This window comes from Ranitomeya imitator, chromosome 8 (genome assembly GCF_032444005.1).
Source record: "Ranitomeya imitator isolate aRanImi1 chromosome 8, aRanImi1.pri, whole genome shotgun sequence".
In the NCBI taxonomy this organism is placed as follows: domain Eukaryota; kingdom Metazoa; phylum Chordata; class Amphibia; order Anura; family Dendrobatidae; genus Ranitomeya; species Ranitomeya imitator.
Window position 1 is genome coordinate 24922339 of NC_091289.1, and position 27462 is coordinate 24949800.

The window sequence follows — 27462 nt, forward strand, 5'->3', positions numbered from 1 at the left end:
AAGCAGAGCGGTGACGTCACCGCTCTGCTTTCCGGCTGACCGACGCTCACAGCCAGTGCAGGAGAGCAGAGCACAGCGCCGGGGACAGACAGCGGTAGGTAAGTATGTACTGTTTTTTTTTTTTTACTTTTACGCTGGTAACCAGGGTAAACATCGGGTTACTAAGCGTGGCCCTGCGCTTAGTTACCCGATGTTTACCCTGGTTACCAGTGAAGACATCGCTGGATCGGTGTCACACACGCCGATCCAGCGATGTCAGCAGGAGTCCAGCGACCAAATAAAGTTCTGGACTTTGTTCAGCGACCAACGATCTCCCAGCAGGGGCCTGATCGTTGGTCGCTGTCACACATAACGATTTCCTTAACGATATCGTTGCTACGTCACAAAAAGCAACGATATCGTTATGTGTGAAGGTACCTTAAGTCATCTGGGTAATTTCACAATGCTTACTGAGGGAAGGAGGTTGATGACCAAAATCTTGCGATACATAACCCCATCCATCCTCCCAGCCGTCCTTCCCCCTTTGCAGAAAAACACCCCCAAAGTATGACGTCTCTTCCACCAAGCTTCATGGTTGGGACAGTGTTCTTGGGGTTGTACTTATCCTCCTTCTTCCTCAAAACATAGCGAGTGGAGTGGATACCAAAAAGTTCTATTTTGGTCTCATCTGACCACATTACCTTTTCCCATGCCTCCTCTGGATCATCCAGATGGTCAGTGACGGACTTCAAATGGGCCTGGACATGTGCTGACGTGAGCAGGAGAACTTTGCGTGCCTTGCAGGATTTTAATCCTAGAAGGTAGTGCGTTACTAACGGTAATGTTTGAAACTGTGGTCCCAGCTCACGTTATTCAACAGGTCCTCCTGTGTAGTTCTGGGCTGATTCCTGACCTTTCTCAGACTCATCCTTACCCCACAAGGCGAGATCTTGCATCGAGCCCCAGCCCAAAGAAGATTGACAGTCATCTTGTGTTTCTTCCATTTTCTAAAAATTGTGCCAACAGTTGCCTTCTCGCCAAGCTGCTTGCCTATTGTCCTGTAGTCCATCCCAGCTTTGTGCAGGTCTACAATTTTGACCCTGTTGTCCTTAGACAGCTCTTTGGTCTTGGCCATGGTGGGGAAGTGTCTTTTATACAGGTAACAAGTTAAAACAGTTTCGATTAATACAGGTAATGAGTGCAGAGTAGGAGGCTACTTAAAGAAAAATTAACAGGTCTGTGAGAGCCAGAGAAGACATGGGAGAAGGGCGAGGTCAGATGAAACCAAAATGTAACTTTTTGATAATCAACTCTACTCAACATGTTTGGAGAAAGAAAAAGGATGAGTACATCCCCAAGAACACCGTCCCAACTGTGAAGCATGGTGGGAGAAACATCATACATTGGGTGTGCTTTTCTGAAAAAGGGACAGGACGACTGCACCATGCTAAAGATTTTGGCCAGCAACCTTCCTCCTTCAGTAAGAGCATTGAAGATGGGTGGTGGCTGGGTCTTTCAACATGACAATGACCCGAAATGACTGGCTCCGTAGGAAGCATTTCAAGGTTCTGGATGGAGCGGCCTAGCCAGTCTCCAGACCTGAACCCAACAGAAAATCTTTGGAGGGAGCTGAAACTCAATGTTACTAAGCAATAGCCCTGAAACATCTGGAGAAGATCTATGGAGGAGTGGGCCAAAATGCCTGCTGCAGTGAGGGCAAACTTGATCAAGAGCTACAGGAAACGTCTGATCTCAGTAACTGCAAACAAAGGTTTCTGTACCAAATATTAAGTTCTCTTTTGCTATTGTATCAAATACTTTTTTCATGTAACAAAATGCAAATTAATTATGTAAACATCTGTTTTTTTATTTTTAGATTCGGTCTCACACAGTTGAAATGTACCTACGATAAAAATGAAAGACCTCTCCATTCTTTGTAGGTGAGAACACTTGGAAAATCGGCAGTGTATCAAATATATAATATATATATATATATATATATATATATATATATATACATACATAAATACACCCTGGACAATATAAGTACGGTATGTGTAATCTACAATGTATGTGTACATCTGTATATAATGTATAGACACACAATATGGAACATATTGTACGATGTGTACAGAGATTTGTGTACATGTGTATATAATATACATGCACACAGCATGGAAAGTGTGTATATGTACATATATACAGATATATACATACACACTATATACACATGTACATGCACACATCCTTATACGCCTTGTACTATCTATCTATCTATATATATACTATATAATTGTCTAAGGGTCACTTCCGTCTGTCTGTCTGTCACGGATATTCATTGGTCGCGGCCTCTGTCTGTCATGGAAATCCAAGTCTCTGATTGGTCATGGCAAAACGGCCACGACCATTCAGCAAGGGCCATAGTCTGGCAGCGAAATGGCCGCTGCTTTACTGCCCTACAGTCAGCGCTGAGCGCTCACACAGGGTTAATGCCAGCGTTAATGGAGCGCGGTGTAATGCACTCCGTTAACGCAGCTATTAACCCTGTGTGATCAACTTTTTACTATTGATGCTGCGTATGCAGCATCAATAGTAAAACGATCTAATGTTAAAAATAATAATTTAAAAAAAAAAAAAAGGTTATTCTCACCCTCCGACTTCAAGGGGCCTTCGGAAGGTGAGTATATGTTTATTTTTTATTTTAAGTCTTTTTTAACCACGCATATAGTGCCCACATTGCTATATACTACGTGGGCTGTGTTACATACTGCGTGGGCTATGTTATATACTACATCTCTGTGCTATATACGATGTAGCTGGGCAACATACAACGTGACTATCCAATATACTACGTGCTCTGTGCTATATACTACGTAGCTGTGCAATATACTATGCGGCTGTGTCGGATCTGTTATGTACTACGTCGACTGTGCAATATACTACGTTGCTCTGTTATATACTACGTGGCTGTGCAATATACTACGTAGCTATGTAATATACTACGTGCCTCTACAATATACTACGTGGCTATGTTATATACTACGTCGCTGACCAATATACTACATAGCTGGGCAATACACTACGTAACTGTGCAATACACTACGTGACTGTTATATACTACGTGGCTGTGCAATATACTACGTGGCTCTGCTATATACTACGTGGCTGACCAATATACTACATACCTGTGCAATACACTACGTGGCTATGTTATATACTACGTTGCTGTGTTATATACTACGTAGCTCTGCTATATACTACGTACGCTGTGTTACATACTACCTAGCTCTGCTACGTAGTATGTAAAAAAAATAAGTATGCTCAAAAAAATAAAGGGAACACTTAAACAACAGAATCTAACTCCAAGTAGATCAATTTTCTGTGAAATCAAACTGTCCACTTAGGAAGCAACACTGATTGACAATCAATTTCACATGCTGTTGTGCAAATGGAATAGACAACAGATGGAAATTATTGGCAATTATCAAGACCCCCTCAATAAAGGAGTGGTTCTGCAGGTGGGGACCACAGACCACATCTCAGTACCAATGCTTTCTGGCTGATGTTTTGGTCACTTTTGAATGTTGGTTGTGCTTTCACACTCGTGGTAGCATGAGACGGACTCTACAACCCACACAAGTGGCTCAGGTAGTGCAGCTCATCCAGGATGGCACATCAATGCGAGCTGTGGCAAGAAGGTTTGCTGTGTCTGTCAGAGTAGTGTCCATAGGCTGGAGGCGCTATCAGGAGACAGGCCAGTACACCAGGAGACGTGGAGGGGGCCGTAAGAGGGCAACAACCCAGCAGCAGGACTTCTACCTCAGCCTTTGTGCAAGGAGGAACACTGCCAGAGCCCTGCAAAATGACCTCCAGCAGGCCACAAATGTGCATGTGTCTGTACAAACGGTTAGAAACAGACTCCATGCGGAGTCTGAGTGCCCGATGTCCACAGGTGGGGGTTGTGCTCACAGCCCAACACCGTGCACGACGCTTGGCATTTGCCACAGAGCACCAGGATTGGCAAATTCGCCACTGGCACCCTGTGCTGTTCGCAGATGAAAGCAGGTTCACACTGAGCACATGTGACAGACGTGACAGAGTCTGGAGACGCCGTGGAGAGCGATCTGCTGCCTGCAACATCCTCCAGCATGACCAGTTTGGCAGTGGGTCAGTAATGATGTGGGGTGGCATTTCTTTGGAGAGCCGCACAGCCCTCCATCTGCTCGCCAGAGGTAGCCTGACTGCCATTAGGTACCGGGATGAGATCCTCAAACCCCTTGTGAGACCATATGCTGGTGCGGTTGGCCCTGGGTTCCTCCTAATGCAGGACAATGCCAGACCTGATGTGGCTGGAGTGTGTTAGCAGTTCCTGCAAGATGAAGGCATTGAAGCTATGGACTGGCCCGCCCATTCCCCAGACCTGAATCCGATTGAACACATCTGGGACATCATGTCTCGCACCATCCACCAACGTCACGTTGCACCACAGACTGTCCAGGAGTCGGTGGATGCTTTAGTCCAGGTCTGGGAGGACATCCCTCAGGAGAACATCCGCTGCCTCATCAGGAGTATTGCCCAGGCGCTGTAGGGAGATCATACAGGCACGTGGAGGCCACACACACTACTGAGCATCATTTCCTTGTCTTGAGGCATTTCCACTGAAGTTGGATCAGCCTGTAACTTCATTTTCCACTTTGATTTTGAGCATCATTCCAACTCCAGACCTCCGTGGAATATTAATATTGATTTACATTGATCATTTTTAGTTTTTTTTTTTGTTCTCAACACATTGCACTATGTAATGAATAAAGATTTACAACCGGAATATTTAATTCAGTGATATCTAATCTAGGAGGTGGGATTTTAGTGCTCCCCTTATTTTTTAGAGCAGTGTATGTGTACATACATATATATATATATATATATATATATATATATATATATATATATATATATATATATATATATGTATATATATATATATATACACACACACCGTATATACTCGAGTATAAGCCGAGATTTTCAGCCCAAAATTTTGGGCTGAAAGTGCCCCTCTCGGCTTATACTCGAGTCACGGTGGGCGGCAGGTAAGGGGGAGAGGGCGCTGAGGCACACTTACCTAGTCCCGGCGGTCCTGACGCTCCCTCTGCCTGTCACAGGGTCTTCGGTGCTGCAGCTTCTTCCTCTATTAGCGGTCATGTGGGACCGCTCATTAGAGAAATGAATATGCGGCTCCACCTCCCATAGGGGTGGAGCCGCATATTCATTTCTCTAATCAGCGGTGCCGGTGACCGCTGATAGAGGAAGAGGCTGCGGCACCGAAGACCGTGTGACAGGCAGAGGGAGCGGGACGTCGGGAGCAGGTAAGTATGTAATATTCACCTGTCCGCGTTCCACCCGCCGGGCGCCGCTCTGTCTTCGCGTTCTCTTGCACTGACTGTGCAGGTCAGAGGGCGCGATGACGCATATAGTGTGCGCGGCGCCCTCTGCCTGATCAGTCAGTGCGGAGAGACGCCGGGACCGGACGCTGGGAGCTGCAAGCAAGAGAGGTGAGTATGGCATTTTTTTTTTTTTATTGCAGCAGCAATGGCACAGCTTTCTATGGCACAGCTATGGGGCAGGAATGAACGGAGCAGAGCACTATATGTCAGCTATGGGGCAGGAATGAACGGTGCAGAGCACTATATGGCAGCTATGGGGCAGGAATGAACGGCGCAGAGCACTATATGGCAGCTATGGGGCAGGAATGAACGGCGCAGAGCACTATATGGCACAGCTATGGGACAGGAATGAACGGCGCAGAGCACTATATGGCAGCTATGGGGCAATAATGAACGGTGCAGAGCACTATATGGCACAGCTATGGGGCAGGAATGAACGGAGCAGAGCACTATATGGCAGCTATGGGGCAGGAATGAACGGCGCAGAGCACTATATGGCAGCTATGGGGCAGGAATGAACGGCGCAGAGCACTATATGGCAGCTATGGGGCAGGAATGAACGGAGCAGAGCACTATATGGCACAGCTATGGGGCAGGAATGAACGGAGCAGAGCACTATATGGCAGCTATGGGGCAGGAATGAACGGCGCAGAGCACTATATGGCAGCTATGGGGCAATAATGAACGGTGCAGAGCACTAAATGGCACAGCTATGGGGCAGGAATGAACGGAGCAGAGCACTAAATGGCACAGCTATGGGGCAGGAATGAACGGTGCAGAGCACTATATGGCAGCTATGGGGCAATAATGAACGGTGCAGAGCACTATATGGCATAGCTATGGGGCAGGAATGAACGGTGCAGAGCACTATATGGCAGCTATGGGGCAATAATGAACGGTGCAGAGCACTATATGGCACAGCTATGGGGCAATAATGAACGGTGCAGAGCACTATATGGCACAGCTATGGGGCAGGAATGAACGGTGCAGAGCACTATATGGCAGCTATGGGGCAATAATGAACGGTGCAGAGCACTATATGGCATAGCTATGGGGCAGGAATGAACGGTGCAGAGCACTATATGGCAGCTATGGGGCAATAATGAACGGCGAAGAACACTATATGGCACAACTATGGGACAGGAATGAACGGCGCAGAGCACTATATGGCACAGCTATGGGACAGGAATGAACGGCGCAGAGCACTATATGGCAGCTATGGGGCAATAATGAACGGCGCAGAGCACTATATGGCAGCTATGGGGCAATAATGAACGGCGCAGAGCACTATATGGCAGCTATGGGACAGGAATGAACGGCGCAGAGCACTATATGGCACAATTATGGGACAGGAATTAACGGCGCAGAGCACTATATGGCAGCTATGGGGCAGGAATGAACGGCGCAGAACACTATATGGCAGCTATGGGGCAATAATGAACGGTGCAGAGCACTATATGGCAGCTATGGGGCAATAATGAATGGCGCAGAGCACTATATGGCAGCTATGGGGCAATAATGAATGGCGCAGAGCACTATATGGCAGTTATGGGGCAATAATGAATGCTGCAGAGCACTATATGGCAGCTATGGGGCAATAATGAATGGCGCAGAGCACTATATGGCAGCTATGGGGCAATAATGAATGGCGCAGAGCACTATATGGCAGCTATGGGGCAATAATGAACGGCGCAGAGCACTATATGGCACATCTCTGGGGCAATAATGAACGGCGCAGAGCACTATATGGCACAGCTATGGGGCAATAATGAACGGTGCAGAGCACTATATGGCACAGCTATGGGACCATAATGAACGGTGCAGAGCATTATATATGGCACAGCTTTATATGGCACATCTATGGGGCAATAATGAACGGTGCAGAGCACTATATGGCACAGTTTTATATGGCACATCTATGGGGCAATAATGAACAGTATGGAGCATTATACATGGCACAGCTTTATATGGAGCATCTATGGGGCAATAATGAACAATATGGAGCATTATATGTGGCACAGCTTTATACAGAGCATCTATGGGGCAATAATGAACAGTATGCAGCATTATATGTGGCACAGCTTTATATGGAGCATCTATGGGGCAATAATGAACAGTATGGAGCATTATATATGGCACAGCTTTATATGGAGCATCTATGGGGCAATAATGAACAATATGGAGCATTATATGTGGCACAGCTTCATACAGAGCATCTATGGGGCAATAATGAACGGTATGCAGCATTATATGTGGCACAGCTTTATATGGAGCATCTTATGGGGCAATAATGAACGGTATGGAGCATCTATTTTTATTTTTGACATTTACCGGTAGCTGCTGCATTTTCCACCCTAGGCTTATACTCGAGTCAATAAGTTTTCCCAGTTTTTTGTGGCAAAATTAGGGGGGTCGGCTTATACTCGAGTATATATGCTATATATATATATATATATATATATATATATATATATATATATATGTGTGTGTGTGTGTATATGTGTGTGTGTGTGTGTGTGTGTGTGTGTGTGTGTGTGTGTGTGTGTGTGTGTGTGTGTGTGTATGTATATATGTTCGAGGTATACAGAGATGTGTGTATATACAGCATACGTGTATAAATATATATATATATATATATATATACACACATATACATATATATATATATATATATATACACATATACATACATATATACATGCACACACACATGCATGCATATACACAGCACACTGTTCATGTTTTTATTTGTCAACAGCACGAGTGAAAAAGACTTGGGCATACTAATAGATCACGGACTGCACATGAGTCAACAGTGTGGTGCAGCAGCAAAAAAGGCATACACAGTTCTGGGATGTATTAAGAGAAACATGGAGTATAGATCACGAAGCAATTATCACCCTCTACTCCTTCTTGGTCAGGCCTCACCTGGAGTATGGTGTCCAGTTCTGGGCCCCACATTTTAAAAAAAGACAAAAAACTGAAGCAAGTTCAGAGAAGAGCTACCAAGATGGTGAGCAGGTTGCAAAGTATGTCCTATGAGGAACGGTTAAAGGATCTGGGAATGTTTAGCTAGCAGAAAGAAAACTTAGGCCTCTTTCACCATCCGTTTTTTAGAATCAGTCACAATCCGTCAAAGTGTTGAAAAGACTGATCCGGTGCAGATTGTAAAAAACTGATGCACTGGATCCTGTTTTTTGACGGATCCGTTGAAGCAGCAGCTGCATTAAATTAATAGAAATTCTTCCAGGCATGCTCAGTTTCAAAAAACGCAATCCATCTCTGGATTCCGTCTTTTGAAGGACAGCAACGGATCCTGTGCCCATAGGCTTCCATTATAGCCAACGACAGACGCCGCTGGATCCGTCGCTGTCTGATTTTCCGACGCAGACAAAAAAAAAAAAAAAAACGTTTCTTTGTCCGTTTTCTCCAGATGACGGATAAACAAATTCCGATGGATCCAGCGCACGACGGACGAAACGCTAATACAAGTCTATGAGAAAAAGACGGATCCAGCGGGCAAATTCGCTGGATCAGTTTTGTTTCACAAAACGACGGATTTTGACGGAAACAAAAAGATGGAAGTGTGAAAGAGGCCTTAAAGGATCTGGGAATGTTTAGCTTGCAAAAAAGAAGACTTTTAGAGGAGACTTAATAGCTGTCTACAAATATCTGAAGGGCTGTCAGTGTAGAGGGATCATCATTATTTTAACAGGAGAAGCAGTGGAATGAAACTGAAAGGGAGACGATACAGATTAGATATTAGTAAAAACTTTTGGACAGTGAGGGGGATCAATGAGCGGAACAGTCCACGAGAGGTGGTGGTGAGGGACCCCGGATGTCCCTTCCAACTCCAACATTCTATGATGTAAATATAATGTATGGGTACAGTCTAAGGCTATGTGCACACGTAGTCTGGGTCCACTGCGGATTTTTCCGCAGCGGATTCCAGCAGATTTGATAAATCCGCAGTGGCAAACCGCTGCGGACTTATCACGGTTTTCCTGCGGTTTCCACTGCGGATTTATAACTACGGTTTTCCATAGGGGCAGTTGTAAATCCGCACAAATGAAGTGACATGCTGCGGATTGTAAACCGTTGCGTTTCCGCGCGTTTTTTTCCGCAGCATGTGCACAGCGTTTTTTTTTTCCCATACGTTTACATCGAACTGTAAACGCAGGGGAAACTGCTGCGGATCCGCAGCTGCGGAAACGCTGCAGATCCGCAGCAAAATCCGCATCGTGTGCACATAGCCTAAGAGGTGTACAGAGATATGTGTGCATATACACACATTATATATATATATATATATATATATATATATATATATATATATATATATATATATATATATATATTTATTTGTGTGTAATGTACGAGGTGTAAGGAAATAAGTGTACTGTATGTGAGATATGGAGATATATCTATATTATATACACACATAAACACACACGTACACACAGCACAGAACATGTGTATGTGTGGGTGTGTGTATATATGTATATAGTCGTATAATGAATGAGGTATACAGAAATATCACAAACTAGATGGTGGCCCGATTCTAATGCATCGGGTATTCTAGAATATGCATGTCCACGTAGTGTATTGCCCAGCCACGTAGTATATTGCCCAGCCACGTAGTATATTGCCCAGCCACGTAGTATATTGCCCAGCCACGTAGTATATTGCCCAGCCATGTAGTATATTGCCCAGCCACGTAGTATATTGCCCAGCCACGTAGTATATTGCCCAGCTACGTAGTATATTGCCCAGTCAGGTACTATATTGCCCAGTCAGGTACTATATTGCCCAGCCACGTAGTATATTGCCCAAATACGTAGTATATTGCCCAGCCACGTAGTATATTGCCCAGCCACGTAGTATATTGCCCAGTCACGTAGTATATTGCCCAGCCACGTAGTATATTGCCCAGTCACGTAGTATATTGCCCAGCCACGTAGTATATTGCCCAGCTACGTACTATATTGCCTAGTCACGTACTATATTGCCCAGCCACGTGACCGCGACGTCAGCACACCCTGGGACCGGAAGATGCCGCCTGCACCCCACACAGGCGACAGTGCTACAACGCGCCTGCGGAAGGTGAGTATATGTTTATTTTTATTTTTTTTAACCTGTGTCATACGTGGCTGGGCAATATACTACATAGCTGGGAAATATACTACATGGGCTGCGCAATATGCTACGTGGCTCTGTGCTGTATACTACGTCACTGGGCAATATACTACGTCACTGGGCAATATACTACGTCACTGGGCAATATACTACGTCACTGGGCAATATACTACGTCACTGGGCAATATACTATGTGGCTCTGCTGTATACTATGTCACTGGGCGATATACAATGTAACTGGGCAATATACTACGTCACTGGGCGATATACAATGTAACTGGGCAATATACTACGTCACTGGGCAATATACAATGTAACTGGGCAATATACTATGTGGCTGGGCAATATACTATGTGGCTGGGCAATATACTACGTGGCTGGGCAATATACTACGTGACTGAGCAATCTACTACTTGACTGAGCAATCTACTACGTGGCTGGGCAATATACTACGTGGACATACATATTCTAGAATACCCGATGCGTTAGAATCGGGCAACCATCTAGTAAACATATATACATACACAGTTGCTTGTAAAAATTTGGGGGCCCCTGGTCAAAATTACTGTTATTGTGAACAGTTAAGCAAGTTGAAGACTAAATGATCTCTAAAAGACCTAAAGTTAAAGACGACACAATTCCTTTGTATTTTAGGCCAATATATATATATTTTTTCCATTTTAAAGGGAATCTGTCACCTACTTTTTCAGCTATAAGCTGCAGCCCCTGCCATCAGAGGCCTATCTACAGCATTCTGTAATGCTGTAGATAAGCCCCCGTAACCTGAAAGATAAGAAAAAAAGGTAATTGTACTCACCCAGGGGCAGTCCCTCTGTGGTCCGGTCCGATGGGCGTCGCGGTGCGGGTCCAGCGCCTCCCATCTTCATGCAATGACGTACTGTTCTTTGCTTCCTCTCGCAGCTCCTCCGCAGGCGTACTCTATCTGCCCTGTTGAGGGCAGAGCAAAGTACTGCAGTGCGCAGGCGCTGGGCTTCTCGAACCTTTCCCGGCGCCTGCGCACTGCAGTACTTTGCTCTGCCCTCAACAAGGCAGATAGAGTACGCCTGCGGAGGAACCGCGACAGGAAGCATAGAAGAGGACGTCATCGTATGAAGATGGGAGGTGCAGATCCCGGACCGCAACGCCCCTCGGACCGGACCGCCCCTGGGTGAGTAAAATCGAACTTGTTTTTCTTATCTTTCAGGTTACTTAGGGGCTTATCTACAGCATTACAGAATACTGTAGGCAAGCCCCTGATAGCATTGGCCGCAGCTTATAGCTGAAAAATGAGGTATCAGATTCCCTTTAAGAATTACTAAAAGGAACATGGGCCAATGCTAAAGTTTGAGCACCCTGCATGTTTAGTACCTATTATCATAGTCCTTAATAATTAGTGGCTCATACGTCACTTCAACAAGTATATATAACCATAATCCTCTAAGGGGATTACCGAACAGAGGATAAGAAGTAAAATGAACAATAAGTAAAGTTTAAAAATAACAGTTTATTGATACATCTTAAAAGAAGGCAAAAGGAAGAGGGAAAGGGAAGGGGGAGGGGAACTGGACCAAAAGAAAAAATGAAAAAAGACAAAAAATGGGACTTCCAAGTGGTAAAGGGAGAGGGAAGCCAGCAAAAATAAATCTACATACACAATAAAGCATGCATCATAAGGATAAATGTCCCCTCCAAAGCTATGAGGTCTATGTAACACAAGTGTGCCTACCAAAAACTGGTTAATGTAGACCAAACATAAAAACAGGCATAAACTACTACCTACATATATGAGTCATAATGGTGATGCATATGGAAGGCGGGAGAGGCCAAAATAATAAAGAAAGAGAAGGGGATACCTGCGCTCAGATTGGTCCAGGCAGCCGCTCCATTATACACGCCCCCACACCTCCCCGCCTATCAGTACAGGTCCTTTTAGATAAAACACCGGCCTCTTGTAAACCCTATTACCCGCCCCCGGAAGAAGCATCCCTGCGAAACGGCGCTCGTCGGGCGTCGGGAGAGCATAGCCACAGCCACACGTCTCTACATACCTGTCTGAATACCACCTCGGCACTTTCCCCCATCTCCTCCATCAACATATTACAGGTAAACTAACTCCTTTTCACCAACGGCGGTCTTTGAGCCATTTATCTTGCTATGATATAGGGTTTTTTTCTCTCATTAAGCCTTAGGAGTAGCTGTTTTATCTCTTCAGCCTCCACGGTTTCTTAGTACTTTTGAGGTATCCCCTTCTCTTTCTTTATTATTTTGGCCTCTCCCGCCTTCCATATGCATCACCATTATGACTCATATATGTAGGTAGTAGTTTATGCCTGTTTTTATGTTTGGTCTACATTAACCAGTTTTTGGTAGGCACACTTGTGTTACATAGACCTCATAGCTTTGGAGGGGACATTTATCCTTATGATGCATGCTTTATTGTGTATGTAGATTTATTTTTGCTGGCTTCCCTCTCCCTTTACCACTTGGAAGTCCCATTTTTTGTCTTTTTTCATTTTTTCTTTTGGTCCAGTTCCCCTCCCCCTTCCCTTTCCCTCTTCCTTTTGCCTTCTTTTAAGATGTATCAATAAACTGTTATTTTTAAACTTTACTTATTGTTCATTTTACTTCTTATCCTCTGTTCGGTAATCCCCTTAGAGGATTATGGTTATATATGTTTAGTACCTAGTAGAACCCCCTTTTGAAAGTATCACAGCTTGTAAATTCCCTTTTTTTAGTCGACTAAGAGTCTTTCAATTCTTGTTTGAGGGATTTTCATCCATTCTTCCTTGCAAAGTTCCTCCAGTTCTGTGAGATTCCTGGGTCGTCTTGCATGCACTGCTTTTTGAGGTTTAGCCACAGATTTTCAATGATGTTCAGATCAGGGGACTGAGAGGGCCATTGTAAAACCTTCAGCTTGCACCTTTTGAGATTGTTTACTGTGGATTTTGAAGTGTGTTTAGGATCTGTCATGGTTCCACCCCTCAGTGTGTCTGGGATGCAGTTACTGACAAGTCAGCAGTCCAATCTGGTACAGAGGTATGCTGACGCTGTCAGTACTTTAACAGCTCAGTCTTCCATTCTTGCGATGGGGCGTGCTGAGTTGTCAGTATGTTGATTTACTGCTCAGGCGTCCTATCTGAGACTGGGAGGCGCTAGCTGTCTCCAGGTGTTCATTGTCCCAGGTGATTGCCAGACTACTTAACTCGCCTGTTTCTTCCAGATGTACATTCAGCTCCTGTATTGTTTGTATCTCTGTGTCTTGCATTCTGTATGTAGATCTTATGTTGCCTGACCTAGGACCTCGTTTTGTCCATCCATCTGTTTAACCTCTTCTGCTCTGATTCGCTATCCTCCTGGTATTCTGACCTTGGAACGTTACCTGACTACGTCTTTATTCCTTCTGTTTATGTCGTACCTTTCTGGCTTCTGACCTTGAACTCCTTGACTATCCTGACTCACGGCTTGGTCGTAAGAAGTGACTCAATGTCACAGGATCATTATCCATTTGTAGAAGCCATCCTCTTATCAACTTCAGCTTTTTTACAGATTGTGTTATGTTTGCCTCAATAAGTTGTCAAAATTTAATTGAATCCATTCTTCGCTCTACCCGTGAAATGTTCCCTGTGCCATTGGCTGCAACACAACCCCAAAGCATGATTGATCCACCCCCATGCTTAATGGTTGGTGAGATGTTCTTTCCCTGAAATTCTGTGCCCTTTTTTCTCAACACAAACCTTTGATCATTGTGGCCAAAGAATTCAATTTTAACCTCATCGGTCCACAGGACTGGTTTCCAAAATGCATCAGGCTTGTTTAGATATTCTTTTGAATACCTCCAACGCTGAATTCAACGGTGTGGATGCAGGAGAGGTTTTCTTCTGATGACTCGTCCATGAAGGCCATATGTGAGCAGGTGTCTCTGAACAGTAGAACAATGTTCCACAACTCCAGAGTCTGCTAAATCTTTCTGAAGGTCTTTTGCGGTCAAGCGGAAGTTCTGCTTTTCCTCTCTAGCAGTCCTACTAGTAGCTTTCTCAGAAATTTTGCTTTTTCTTTGAGACGTTATCTTGACCTCCACTGTTCCTGGTAACTGCCATTTCTTAACTACATTTCGAACTGAGGAAAGGGTCACTTAAAAACGCTTTGCTATCTTCTGATAGCCTTCAGGTTTGTGGGCCTCCACCATTTTCACAGTGCTAGGCAGCTGCTTAGAAGAATCCATGGCTGCTGTTTTTCGGCATAAGGTTAGAGCAGGCTGGGTTTTTATAAAGCTGGGAAATTTGCATCACCAGGCCTTTCGTAACGATGATAATGAACAAGCCATAACCCGTACAGGCTATTTAAGCCTATTTTTCTTTTTATAATTTATAAAATGTAAAAGATGAAAATATATATTTTTGTTATATAAAATACAAAGGAAATAGGTCATCTTTAAAGGGAACCTGTCACCAGTTTTTGAGCCTATGAAAAAATGGCACTACCTTTAACTGCTCCTGTGCTGCATCCCACAAACATCTCTATCAGCTTCCAACTCCCACTGTGTACCTCAAAAAATACTATATAATATACTTCCGCGCTGTATGTAAATAAGGGTGGTCCAGTCCGAGGGGAGTCATTGTTGCAACATCTGTCCCTCATCTTTGCTCCTAATCGTGTCCTCCTGCTTGGATGTGGACACGTCATCCACATTGTGAACCAAGATATCGCGCCTGCGCAGGCGCACTCTCCTCTGCCATACTGTGAGGAGAGCATAAAACAGCAATGCCGTAATTTTGACCAAGGGTGCCCAAACTTTAACATGCCACTGTATATATCTATATAGTATGCGCTCGTTTCAACTAAACTCCCGCTTCCAAAAAGAGGTTATGAAGATCATCTAATAATGTATGTCCCTACTGTAAAAGGTCAGAAGTCATCTAGGAGTGGGGTTCCTGCAGACTCAGGATTCATCCACTCATAGAGCTTCTCGGTGACGTCTTATGTAGAGTAGAACAAGTTCTGAGATCAGCAGCACTGGACACAGCTCACATGCACCAGGACAGATCACGTCTGCCTGTCACCCACCAGCTGCTGTTATGAAGCAGGCACTCAGGCCGTTGCCTAGTAAGCAGCCGACGTAGAGACTCCCCATTGAAGTATTACGGTGTAGAGCTGGAGCAGTGAGCGTTATAATAGGCACTTACAGGTCCAGTGATATCATCAGTCTCCCTATGATGACTGTGATGCTGCAGAAGCAGCCTCTATGCACACAGTAGCCTTGAATCAGCAGTCGTGGCTCCCACGATCAGATCTGTGCAGCTCGGCCTCATCGGGTATATATAATCATAATCCACACGATAAGATACTATATCTGTCCTTTGAGGGTCCGGTCATGTAAAATTACTGTCAGCATTGCAAACAAGGGAAGCAAAAAGTCATCATAGCCATGCATGCCTAATGACAGGTCCTCTGCTAAAGAGTATACGCCCTGTACACAAGTGCATGCATCCTGGTGATGCCCGAAAGAAGGAATTCCCACCACCTGCTTTCCTCTAATACAGAAATCACTCCAGCAGATCAAAAGGACATTAGGAAATGGCTTATATATTAGTTCCCTCATATACAAGCAAAGGATTTACCATCATCGAGCCATAGGTAAAAGAGGAATGGACTCATCTCACCCTACATTACATGGAAAGCCCATGGACACCTCACCCTACATTACATGGAAAGCCCATGGACACCTCACCCTACATTACATGGAAAGCCCATGGACACCTCACCCTACATTACATGGAAAGCCCATGGACACCTCACCCTACATTACATGGAAAGCCCATGGACACCTCACCCTACATTACATGGAAAGCCCATGGACACCTCACCCTACATTACATGGAAAGCCAATGGACACCTCACCCTACATTACATGGAAAGCCCATGGACACCTCACCCTGCATTACATGGAAAGCCCATGGACACCTCACCCTACATTACATGGAAAGCCCATGGACACCTCACCCTACATTACATGGAAAGCCCATGGACACCTCACCCTACATTACATGGAAAGGCCATGGACACCTCACCCTGCATTACATGGAAAGCCCATGGACACCTCACCCTACCTTACATGGAAAGCCCATGGACACCTCACCCTACATTACATGGAAAGCCCATGGACACCTCACCCTGCATGACATGGAAAGCCCATGGACACCTCACCCTACATTACATGGAATGCCCATGGACACCTCACCCTGCATTACATGGAAAGCCCATGGACACCTCACCCTACCTTACATGGAAAGCCCATGGACACCTCACCCTACATTACATGGAAAGCCCATGGACACCTCACCCTGCATGACATGGAAAGCCCATGGACACCTCACCCTACATTACATGGAATGCCCATGGACACCTCACCCTGCATTACATGGAAAGCCCATGGACACCTCACCCTGCATTACATGGAAAGCCCATGGACACCTCACCATACATTACATGGAAAGCCATGGACACATCATTGCAATGCATGGTGATGCCCGAAAGAAGGAATTCCCACCACCTGCTTTCCTCTAATACAGAAATCACTCCAGCAGATCAAAAGGACATTAGGAAATGGCTTATATATTAGTTCCCTCATATACAAGCAAAGGATTTACCATCATCGAGCCATAGGTAAAAGAGGAATGGACTCATCTCACCCTACATTACATGGAAAGCCCATGGACACCTCACCCTACATTACATGGAAAGCCCATGGACACCTCACCCTACATTACATGGAAAGCCCATGGACACCTCACCCTACATTACATGGAAAGCCCATGGACACCTCACCCTACATTACATGGAAAGCCCATGGACACCTCACCCTGCATTACATGGAAAGCCCATGGACACCTCACCCTACATTACATGGAAAGCCCATGGACACCTCACCCTACATTACATGGAAAGGCCATGGACACCTCACCCTGCATTACATGGAAAGCCCATGGACACCTCACCATACATTACATGGAAAGCCATGGACACATCATTGCAATGCATGGTAAGACATGGACTAGTCACCCTACTGTAGAGATACAGGGTTAGTGGGTGCGCTCGTCCTCTGGCCCGGCTGTCTTCAGAAAGAGTGAATGGACCAGGGCTCATACCACTGAACGTCCAGTCTCTCTCCCTGTAAGTATAACACTACTCAGACAACACAGGGTGAGGGTAAAACAGTGTGGAAATAATTTACTGAACCACCAACATACAGAACCGTCCCAGCAAATACCCAAGACGGTGCAAAATACAGAGTCTCACCCTTCTGCTGACTCACCAGGATTAGAGCCATTTCCAGGGCCAAGTACCCCCACCAGTGGCTCCCTGCTTTTGGTGGGCCCCCACAGTGAGGAGGTAACGACAAGCTTAGTAAGATGACAGTCCATGGATGTATGAGGCCAGGTGACTTGATAGTCCCAAACTGGATTCTCTAAACGTCTTTAAGGGTTCAGTGATGATCAATGAAGCAGCTCTGTATTTCTTCAGTTGGAGCCATCATGCCATGGATACTGTAATGTAGAGTCTCTCTGAACACAGGCAGATCCTCCTTTTTATAGGTCACAACTTTTGATTTAGGCATTCCACACACAGGCTTGGGGGGGGGGGGGAAGTGGTAGGAGGCCATCCCTCACTGCAGGAGTGTGCAAACAACATGCATAGATTGTCCTTCATATTGCTGAGAACCAATGGGTCATCAACATATCAATATACATTCAAACAATGTGACTTTGATTCCCAAAGATAGTAGAACAATACTAGTACTACCATACAAAGACAGACACAACAGCTAATCAGTCAACAAATGGCAGCCATTGAACATTAATTCAATTACAATAAAAAGGCAAACAGTAGTGATGAGAGAGTATACTCCTTACTCCAGATTTCCAGAGCATGCTCCGGAGGTCTCAGAGTATTTTGGCGTGCTCGGAGATTTAGTTTACGTAGCCAAAGCTGCATGATATGCGACTGCTAGACAGCTTGAATACATGTGGGGAATGTCTGTTTGTTAGGGAATCCCCACATGTATTCAAGCTGTCTAGCAGTCGCATATCATGCAGCTGCGTCTACATAAACTACCGTAAATCTCCGCGCACGCCAAAATACTCGGAGACCACCCGAGCATGCTCTGGAAATCTCGAGTAACGAGTATACTCGCTCATCACTAGTAAACAGTCATTCCCACATGAACTCTGACTCATGTCCCTGGGCCTAATGAAATAATATCCTCATCACTATCAAAGCTACCGCCTCACCAACACCGGAGCTTCTGCAACCCCTGACCTACTGTCTCCTTCCCCATAATCTGGTAGAATGCAAGCCCGCAAGGGCAGGGTCCTCGCCCCTCTGTATCAGTCCGTCATTGTTAGTTTGTTTACTGTAACTTGTATGTAACCCCTTCTCATGTACAGCACCATGGAATCAATGGTGCTATATAAATAAATAAATAATAATAATATGTCTGGATAATTCATAATGTGTGCAAAACTGTAAAGCGCTGCGGAATATGTTAGCGCTATATAAAAATAAAGATTATTATTATTATAATTCATATTAAATGTGATGTCACCACACCTACATTACATGGAAAGCCATGGACACCTCACCCTACATTTCATGGAAGGCCAAGGACACCTCACCCTACATTATATGGAAGGCCAAGGACACCTCACCCTACATTACATGGAAAGCCCATAGATTCCTGACCCTACATTACATGGAAAGCCATGGACACCTTACCCTTCATTACAAGGAGCATCCATGGACACACCACCCTACATTACATGGAAAGCCATGGAAACCTCACACTACATTACATGGAATGCTTACGGACACCTCACCCTACATTACATGGAAAGCCCATGGACATCTCACCCTACATTACATGGAAAGCCATGGACACCTTACCCTTCATTACAAGGAGCATCCATGGACACACCACCCTACATTACATGGAAAGCCATGGAAACCTCACACTACATTACATGGAATGCTTACGGACACTTCACCCTACATTACATGGAAAGCCCATGGACATCTCACCCTACATTACATGGAAAGCCCATGGACACCTCACCCTACATTACATAGAAAGCCCATGGACATCTCACCCTACATTACATGGAAAGCCCATGGACACCTCACCCTACATTACATAGAAAGCCCATGGACACCTCACCCTACATTACATAGAAAGCCCATGGACATCTCACCCTACATTACATGGAAAGCCCATGGACACCTCACCCTACATTACATAGAAAGCCCATGGACATCTCACCCTACATTACATGGAAAGCCCATGGACATCTCACCCTACATTACATGGAAAGCCCATGGACATCTCACCCTACATTACATGGAATGCTTACGGACACCTCACCCTACATTACATGGAAAGCCCATGGACATCTCACCCTACATTACATGGAAAGCCATGGACACCTTACCCTTCATTACAAGGAGCATCCATGGACACACCACCCTACATTACATGGAAAGCCATGGAAACCTCACACTACATTACATGGAATGCTTACGGACACTTCACCCTACATTACATGGAAAGCCCATGGACATCTCACCCTACATTACATGGAAAGCCCATAGATTCCTGACCCTACATTACATAGAAAGTCATGGACACTATACCCTACATTACATGGAAAGCCATAGACACCTTACCCTTCATTACAAGAAGCATCCATGGACACACCACCCTAAATTACATGGAAGGCAATGGACACCTCACCCTACATTACATGGAAGGCCATGGACACCTCACCCTACATTTCATGGAAGGCCATGGACACCTCACCCTACATTTCATGGAAGGCCCATAGATTCCTGACCCTACATTACAAGGAAAGCCATGGACACCTTACCCTTCATTACAAGGAGCATCCATGGACACCTCACCCTACATTACATGGAAAGCCCATGGACACCTACTTCCACGCTGCCCATACAGATGACAGGTGAGAGCTGCACCCATACAGTTCTCCATTCCCCCCCAGGCTAGATAAGGATTGGTGGTCCCCAATTTTGGAGATAGGTGCATAGCTTTATGGCATATTCTGTAGATCTACCATAAATGTGTGTAATGGTAAAACAAAGAGCACTCACTGCTCCATTCATTGTAAAGTACAGCACTTGGCTATCTCTGTCAGTCCCATAGACGTGAAATGAAAGGTGGAGGGTGCGAAAAAACATAACTTTATTCATGTGGGACATTTTAATGCCCCATTCTTTGCATCAGTGGGGGGGGGATCTCAGCAGTAGGACTCTCTTTAATGTCTTCCTGGGTAAACTTACTGCTTAACCCCTTTAGCCATCGGACGGAATAGTAAGTCTGATGGCAGAACCCCCGCTTTGATGCGTGCTCCGGCGGAGTCGCGATCCGCCCGCGCCTATTAACTAGTTAAATGCCGCTATCCTTGAGATCTCTATGGTTGTTGACGCCAGATTGCTGTGAGCGCCACCCTGTGGTTGGCGCTCATAGCAATGCTGTAATTCTACTACATAGAGGCGATCTGAGCATCGCCTCTATGTGGCAGAGCCAATCAAGTTGTGCCAGCTTCTAGCCTTGAAGCATGGCAAAAGTAAAAAATAAATAAAATGTTTTTAAAGGGAACCTGTCACCCCCAAAATCGAGGGTGAGCTAAGCCCACCAGCATCAGGGGCTTATCTACAGCATTCTAGAATGCTGTAGATAAGCCCTCGATGTATCCTAAAAGATAAGAAAAAGAGGTTAGATTATATTCAGTACTTTGTCTGTCCTGTTGAGGACAGAGCACAGTACTGCAGTGCGCAGGCGCCGGGCCTCTCTGACCTTTCCCGGGCCTGAGCACTGCAGTACTTTGCTCTGCCCTCAACAGGGCAGACAAAGTACGCCTGCGCCGCAGCCGCAGTGTGAAGACCTGAAGAGGACATCATCCTATGAAGATGGGGGGCCCCGGACCAGACCGCGATGCCCACCGGATCGGACCGCCTGCCCAGGTGAGTATAATCTAACCTTTTTTCCTCGTCTTTTAGGATACATCGGGGGCTTATATACAGCATTACAGAATGCTGTAGATAAGCCCCTGACGCCGGTGGGCTTAGCTCACCCTCGATTTTGGGGGTGACAGGTTCCCTTTAAAAACCTGAAAAAAATTAAAAATAATAAAATATATATTATATGTTCAAAATAACCCCCCTTTCGCCCCATTCAAAATAAAATAAAATTTTTTTTTAAAAAATCAAACCTATACACAGGATCAACCGATCAATAAAAAAAATTAACCTGAAAAGATGTAGTGAGAAAAAAGTCCAAAATGCCACAATTACGTTTTTTTGGTTGCCGCAAAAATGCATTAAAATGCAAAAACGGCCGATCAAAAGATCGTATCTGCACCAAAATGGTATCGGTAAAAATATCAGCTCGGCACGCAAAAAATAAGCCCTCACTCAACCCAAGATCACGAAAAATGGAGACGCTACAGGTCTCTAAAAATTGCACAATTTTTTATTTTTTTTAGCAAAGTTTGGAATTTTTTTTCACCACTTAAATAAAAAAGAACCTAGACATGTTAGGTGTCTATGAACTTGTAACGACCTGGAGAATCACAATGGCAGGTCAGTTTTAGCATTTAGTGAACCTAGCAAAAAAGACAAACAAAAAACAAGTGTGGGATTGCACTTTTTTTGCAATTTCACTGCACTTGGAATTCCCCCCGTTTCCTAGTACACGACCTGGTACAACCAATGGGGTCGTTCAAATGTACAACTTGTCCCACAAAAATAAGCCCTCACATGGCCATATTGACGGAAAAGAAGAAGAGTTATGGCTCTGGGAAGGAGGGGAGCGAAAAACAAAAACGCAAAACCCAAAAAACTCCAGAAAGTCATCATCCACTATGGGATCGTCCAGACTCTCAGCTGGACAATTTTTGGATCATGTTGTGTACTAAGTCCTTGTTACCATTTATTCGGTGGTCCGATGTTTTTTTTTTTTTATTTTCTCCCCAGCACAGCGCTATAATTGCAATCACAGCGATTTTTTTTAACTCTTTAATACATAAAAAAAAAATGATTAGTGCGGCAACAACTCCACACCAACGGGGCATTCCAGAACTTTGTTCTTGGGATCAATAGGTGGTCCCATCCCAAAATCACAAATCCACCTCCGGAACGCCTAATGGCCATTTATTAAAGTAACAGCACAAAAGTAATGGGGTTCTCCGGCACTCCAGATGGCTTTACTACACATAAAGTTGTGCATTGATCTGCGGATGCAAATTGATGTCCCCGAGCAATAATATTTAGCTTGATCAGCAGCGACTAACGAGCGCGCCATTTACATAGTTCCCACGTAATATTAGCTGGTGACAGATTTGCAGCAGCCGTCCCTACCCGGCTCTCTTGCAGATAACAGGGTCTATCAGCGCGCGGTCTCCGGATATACAATGCTGCACACGATAGGACGGATTTTAAACTGAATTAATCTAGTTTTTATGCAAATCCCCGGTTGCCAGGCACCATCATTACAACACAATGGTGTACTCTACCCCGATTACACATGACGGTTGTACGAGGTGATCTCCTAAAGTCACATCACACGTGCCAAATAACACCTAGATATTGATATATTAATATTCCCGCTGGTCTAATATTGTACTGGATGACGAGGGGTATTCTGCTAAGAATTTAAGTGCCACAATCCCGATGCGGCATCGATCTGGGCGCCCACTGCCACCCCGATACGGTCAATATTGATGCCATCTTTGTACTCTTGTGATGCCCAAGCAATGGCAGGGCGTCACAGATTGTTAATTTCTGAATTGCAGTTCAAAGGGGGCTAAAGAGTTAAAAAAACAAAAAAATAAACAAAATTCTATATAACAATCTCTATAGTTATATTATGTATGTTTATATTTTTATTATAATGATATAAAAAAAAGCATAATATATAATATTTACAATAATTTATGTTTATATTTTTATGAATATGCTATTTTAAAAAGTATACCGTAATATATAAGTAGTTTTTTGGGGCTTAAAGTCCCCCTCTCGGCTTATACTCGAGTCATACCCAGGGGTCGGCAGGGGAAGGGGAGCGGGGGCTGTCTAAATATACTCACCTACTCCTGGTGCGGTCCCTGCAGGTCCCCGGCTCCCCAGCTTCTTCCTTTACTGAGCGGTCACATGGTACCGCTCATTACAGTAATGAATATGCGTCTCCACCTCCCATAGGGGTGGAGCCGCATATTCATTACTGTAATGATCGGTAACGGTGACCGCTCAGTACAGGAAGAAGCTGCAGAGCAGGGGAAGCAGTGACCGCACCAGGAGCAGGTGAGTATAACGGGGAGCGCTGCGTGATATTCACCTACTCCCCGTTCCGGCGCCGCTCCATCTTCAGCATCTTCTGCAGTGACGCTCAGGTCAGTGGGTGCGGTGACGTGGTTAGTGCGCGCCCTCTGCCTGAACGTCAGTGCAGAAGATGCTGAAGATGGAGCGGCGCCGGAACGAAGTCAGGTGAATATTGAAAGTGCCAGGGGCCTGAGCGACGGAGACGTGAGTATGTGATTTTTTTTTTATCGCAGCAGCAGCAGCAGCAAATGGGGCAAGTGTCTGTACAGACCATCTTATGGGGCCATAACGCTTGTACAGCACTATATGGGGCAAGTGTCTGTATGGGGCCATAATCGACATTTTTGCAGCACTATATGCGGCATAAATAAAAAAGATAAAATAAAAGATAAATAAAAAAGATAAATAAAAAAGAAATATAATAAAAGAAATCAATAAAACATAGTATACAAAAAAAAAATGTACCAATAAAAACTACAGCTTAGTATGCGAAAAAAGTACAAAAAAGACCCCCAAAACCTCACTTCGTTACTTCAACGCAAAAATAAAATGTTAAGGGTCTCAGAAACAAAAGTTCAACATTTTTAACTATTAAAAACAAAAAACAAACTTTTGGTATTGTCATAATCTTACTGACCTGAAAAACTGTTTGCTAAGTCATCTTTACCATACAGTCAACGCTGTAAAAAGAAAACCCAAAAAATAATGGTGTGATTGCATTCCTCACCCTTCTATTTTAACCCACTTAATTTTTTTCCTTTGCACGGCGGTGGAATGATAAAAATATATATATTTTTTAAAATGATGTCTTCTGAAAGAAGTTAAGAAAAAAAAAGAAAAAGGGGAAAATCCAAAGTAGTTAACGACTTTCTACATTTTGACATAGTTTGTTACTGAAGTTGTTTTATGTTTTACTTTTTTCCCCCAACTAGTTTTACAGGATCTTTTATTGCTCCTTAAAAATAAATATAGAATAAAAAAATACTAAAAAAACAATCAATTGTTGAAATGTTTGGGTTCTTTAATGGTGCAGTTTCCAATTACAAGGCAGGTGGGAATTGTTCCCGAGACAAACTTCTGGTAAATTTTAAAAAAATTTGAAGTAACTTTTGCCGAAATCATTGAGCAGCGGAAAATTAGAAGAATTTTGTGATATATTACTACTATAATGCATTTCATATTTGTTAAAGGAAAATAACTGTTGGCATCCAAATCTATTCCTACGGCTTAATGGGCCAATTGCTCCCCTGTCCATGGTGAGATGCAATTATCGTGGGGGAACATGTAGTGAAAATTATTAATTAGAGCCGTACGAAGACTCACAAAAGCCATTTTGTGGAACAACCTCAATGTGAGAAAGGCCTGCAACGCAATTTAAGAATTCTGACATGGTCACGATTCCTTTGATTGCCTCTTCCTCCTTCTTAAATTGTGTGGTGTGGTCAACTGGACCTGGCCTTTCATTATAACCTTTCTGATAACTCCGGTTTAAAATGGTCTCCAAGACCAGGACAAAGGGTCTGCAGAACTCTAATAAGGCTAACGAGGGCCGTAACTAATAGTCCTTCCAATGATGTGGTCTCTACTTTTGTTACACACCCCAGGAATGGTGCTAAATGCATCATCCCTTGGTAGTCTGACCATCGGTGTTCCCAGGAAAGAGGGTCGCAAATACCCAAGTGGTACATATCAGGATCGACAGCACAACTCTACGCATTTTCGGTGGCATGGGGGGGGTTGATCGGTAGGGAAGCCGGGTGTTGGACTCCCCACTATGTGCTGGATAATCCCATCCTGCCCCATGATGTACTATTACTGTACAGCTGTACACAGCGGCCACAGAAGTCCGGTCACCGGTGGTTGGTGACATCATTGAGTTTCACCTCTGGCAAATTTAACGATTTTGCCGAGAACCTCTGAGAATCTATGAAAGTGGCATGTAAGTGGTTCGGTGCAGCCGGGGTGTCTGTTTGGGCACCCAAACGCAATAGCGAGGAGTCTATGGCAGCCGCAGTCCTGCTGACGACCCCTAGTCGCCACCATCTTGGTGCTCCTGTGAAGCCCAGTCAAGGAAGAGCTTTACATTTTCTTATGCACTATAAAATACTGAAGTTACGGATCTTGGAAAATAGCAAAACAGCGACACAAACACCAGAGTTGTTTTTTATAAAGTTCATAATTTTTAAAGGGAACCCGTCACCCCCAAAATCGAAGGCGAGCTAAGCCCACCGGCATCAGGGGTTTATCTGCAGCATTCTGTAATGTTGTAGCTAAGCCTCCGATTATCCTGAAAGATGAGAAAAAGAGGTTAGATTATACTCACCCAGGGGCGTTCCCGCTGCGGTCCGGTCCGATGGGCGTCGCGGTCCGGGGCCTCCCATCTTCTTGCGATGACGTCCTCTTCTTGTCTTCATGTTGCGGCTCCAGGCGTACTTTGTCTGCCCTGTTGAGCACAAAGCATAGTACTGCAGTGTGCAGGCGGGAAAGGTCAGAGAGGCCCGGCGCCTGCGCACTGCAGTACTTTGCTCTGCCCTCAACAGGACAGACAAAGTACGTCGGAGCCGCAGCATGAAGACAAGAAGAGGATGAATCCTATAAAGATGGGAGGCCCCAGACCGGACTGCGACACCCATCGGAACCGGACTGCGACACCCATTGGACCGGACCGCCCCTGGGTGAGTATAATCTAACCTCTTTTTCTCATCTTTCAGGATACATCGGGGGCTTATCTACAGCATTACAGAATGCTGTAGATAAGCCCCTGATGCTGGTGGGCTTAGCTTACCTTCGATTTTGGGGGTGACAGGTTCCCTTTAAAGTCACTAATATAATACTAATAAAAAAAAAAAAAAAAACTATACAAGCTTAGTACTGCTATAACTGTTCTGACCTAGAGACGCATGGCATTCTTACTGGATAATGAACGACGTAGAAACAAAAACGATAAATAAAAAGAAACAAACAAAAAAAAGAATGAATTTGGACAAACTAAAAATTTGGTTCAGTTAAAAAAAAAAAAAGGAAAAGAAGTTGTCCGTGACCTGCAGTGTGTGATCAGGAATCTAAGGGGGTAATACTTCTCCTTGTGGAGAGTGACAAGCCAGGCCTGGCATATGGGTGTAAGGAGACTTATACACCACGCATGCTCTTCTGGGAAATGACATGTGAATAGGAATGTGGCACATCTGGCTGGGTGGGAAGTGATCTTTCTGGTATCCGCCCTGAAGCTGTGCTCTTCCTTTCTGGATGTGATTTTTTTTTACTGGAGACAGTCCGCGCTCACAGGTTGGCAGCTTAGACTGCTCTGCTGGAGAACGGCGGCCTGTGCATTACAAAGGTGTTTTGTTCTGTGTCTCTCTGAAAAGCTGCGCACAAAACAACAATGAAAGAAAGAAAAGCATCACTGCTGTCATGTGTGGCACATCGTGATGCCCAATACCTGGCTATGATATATCAGAACGGAAATAAAATGGGCCTCCCAGTACAGCTCCACCCGCCGGGTACTGGCCGTTCTCGG

At 44.6% G+C, this 27462-nt stretch overlaps 1 protein-coding gene across 1 annotated transcript in view; it reads right to left on the reverse strand.

Annotated features, from left to right (window-relative positions):
• The window catches only part of ATXN7 (ataxin 7), a 128552-nt gene that overhangs the window by 95281 nt on the left and 5809 nt on the right, over positions 1-27462 (reverse strand). The gene's annotated exons all lie outside the window — the stretch shown is intronic.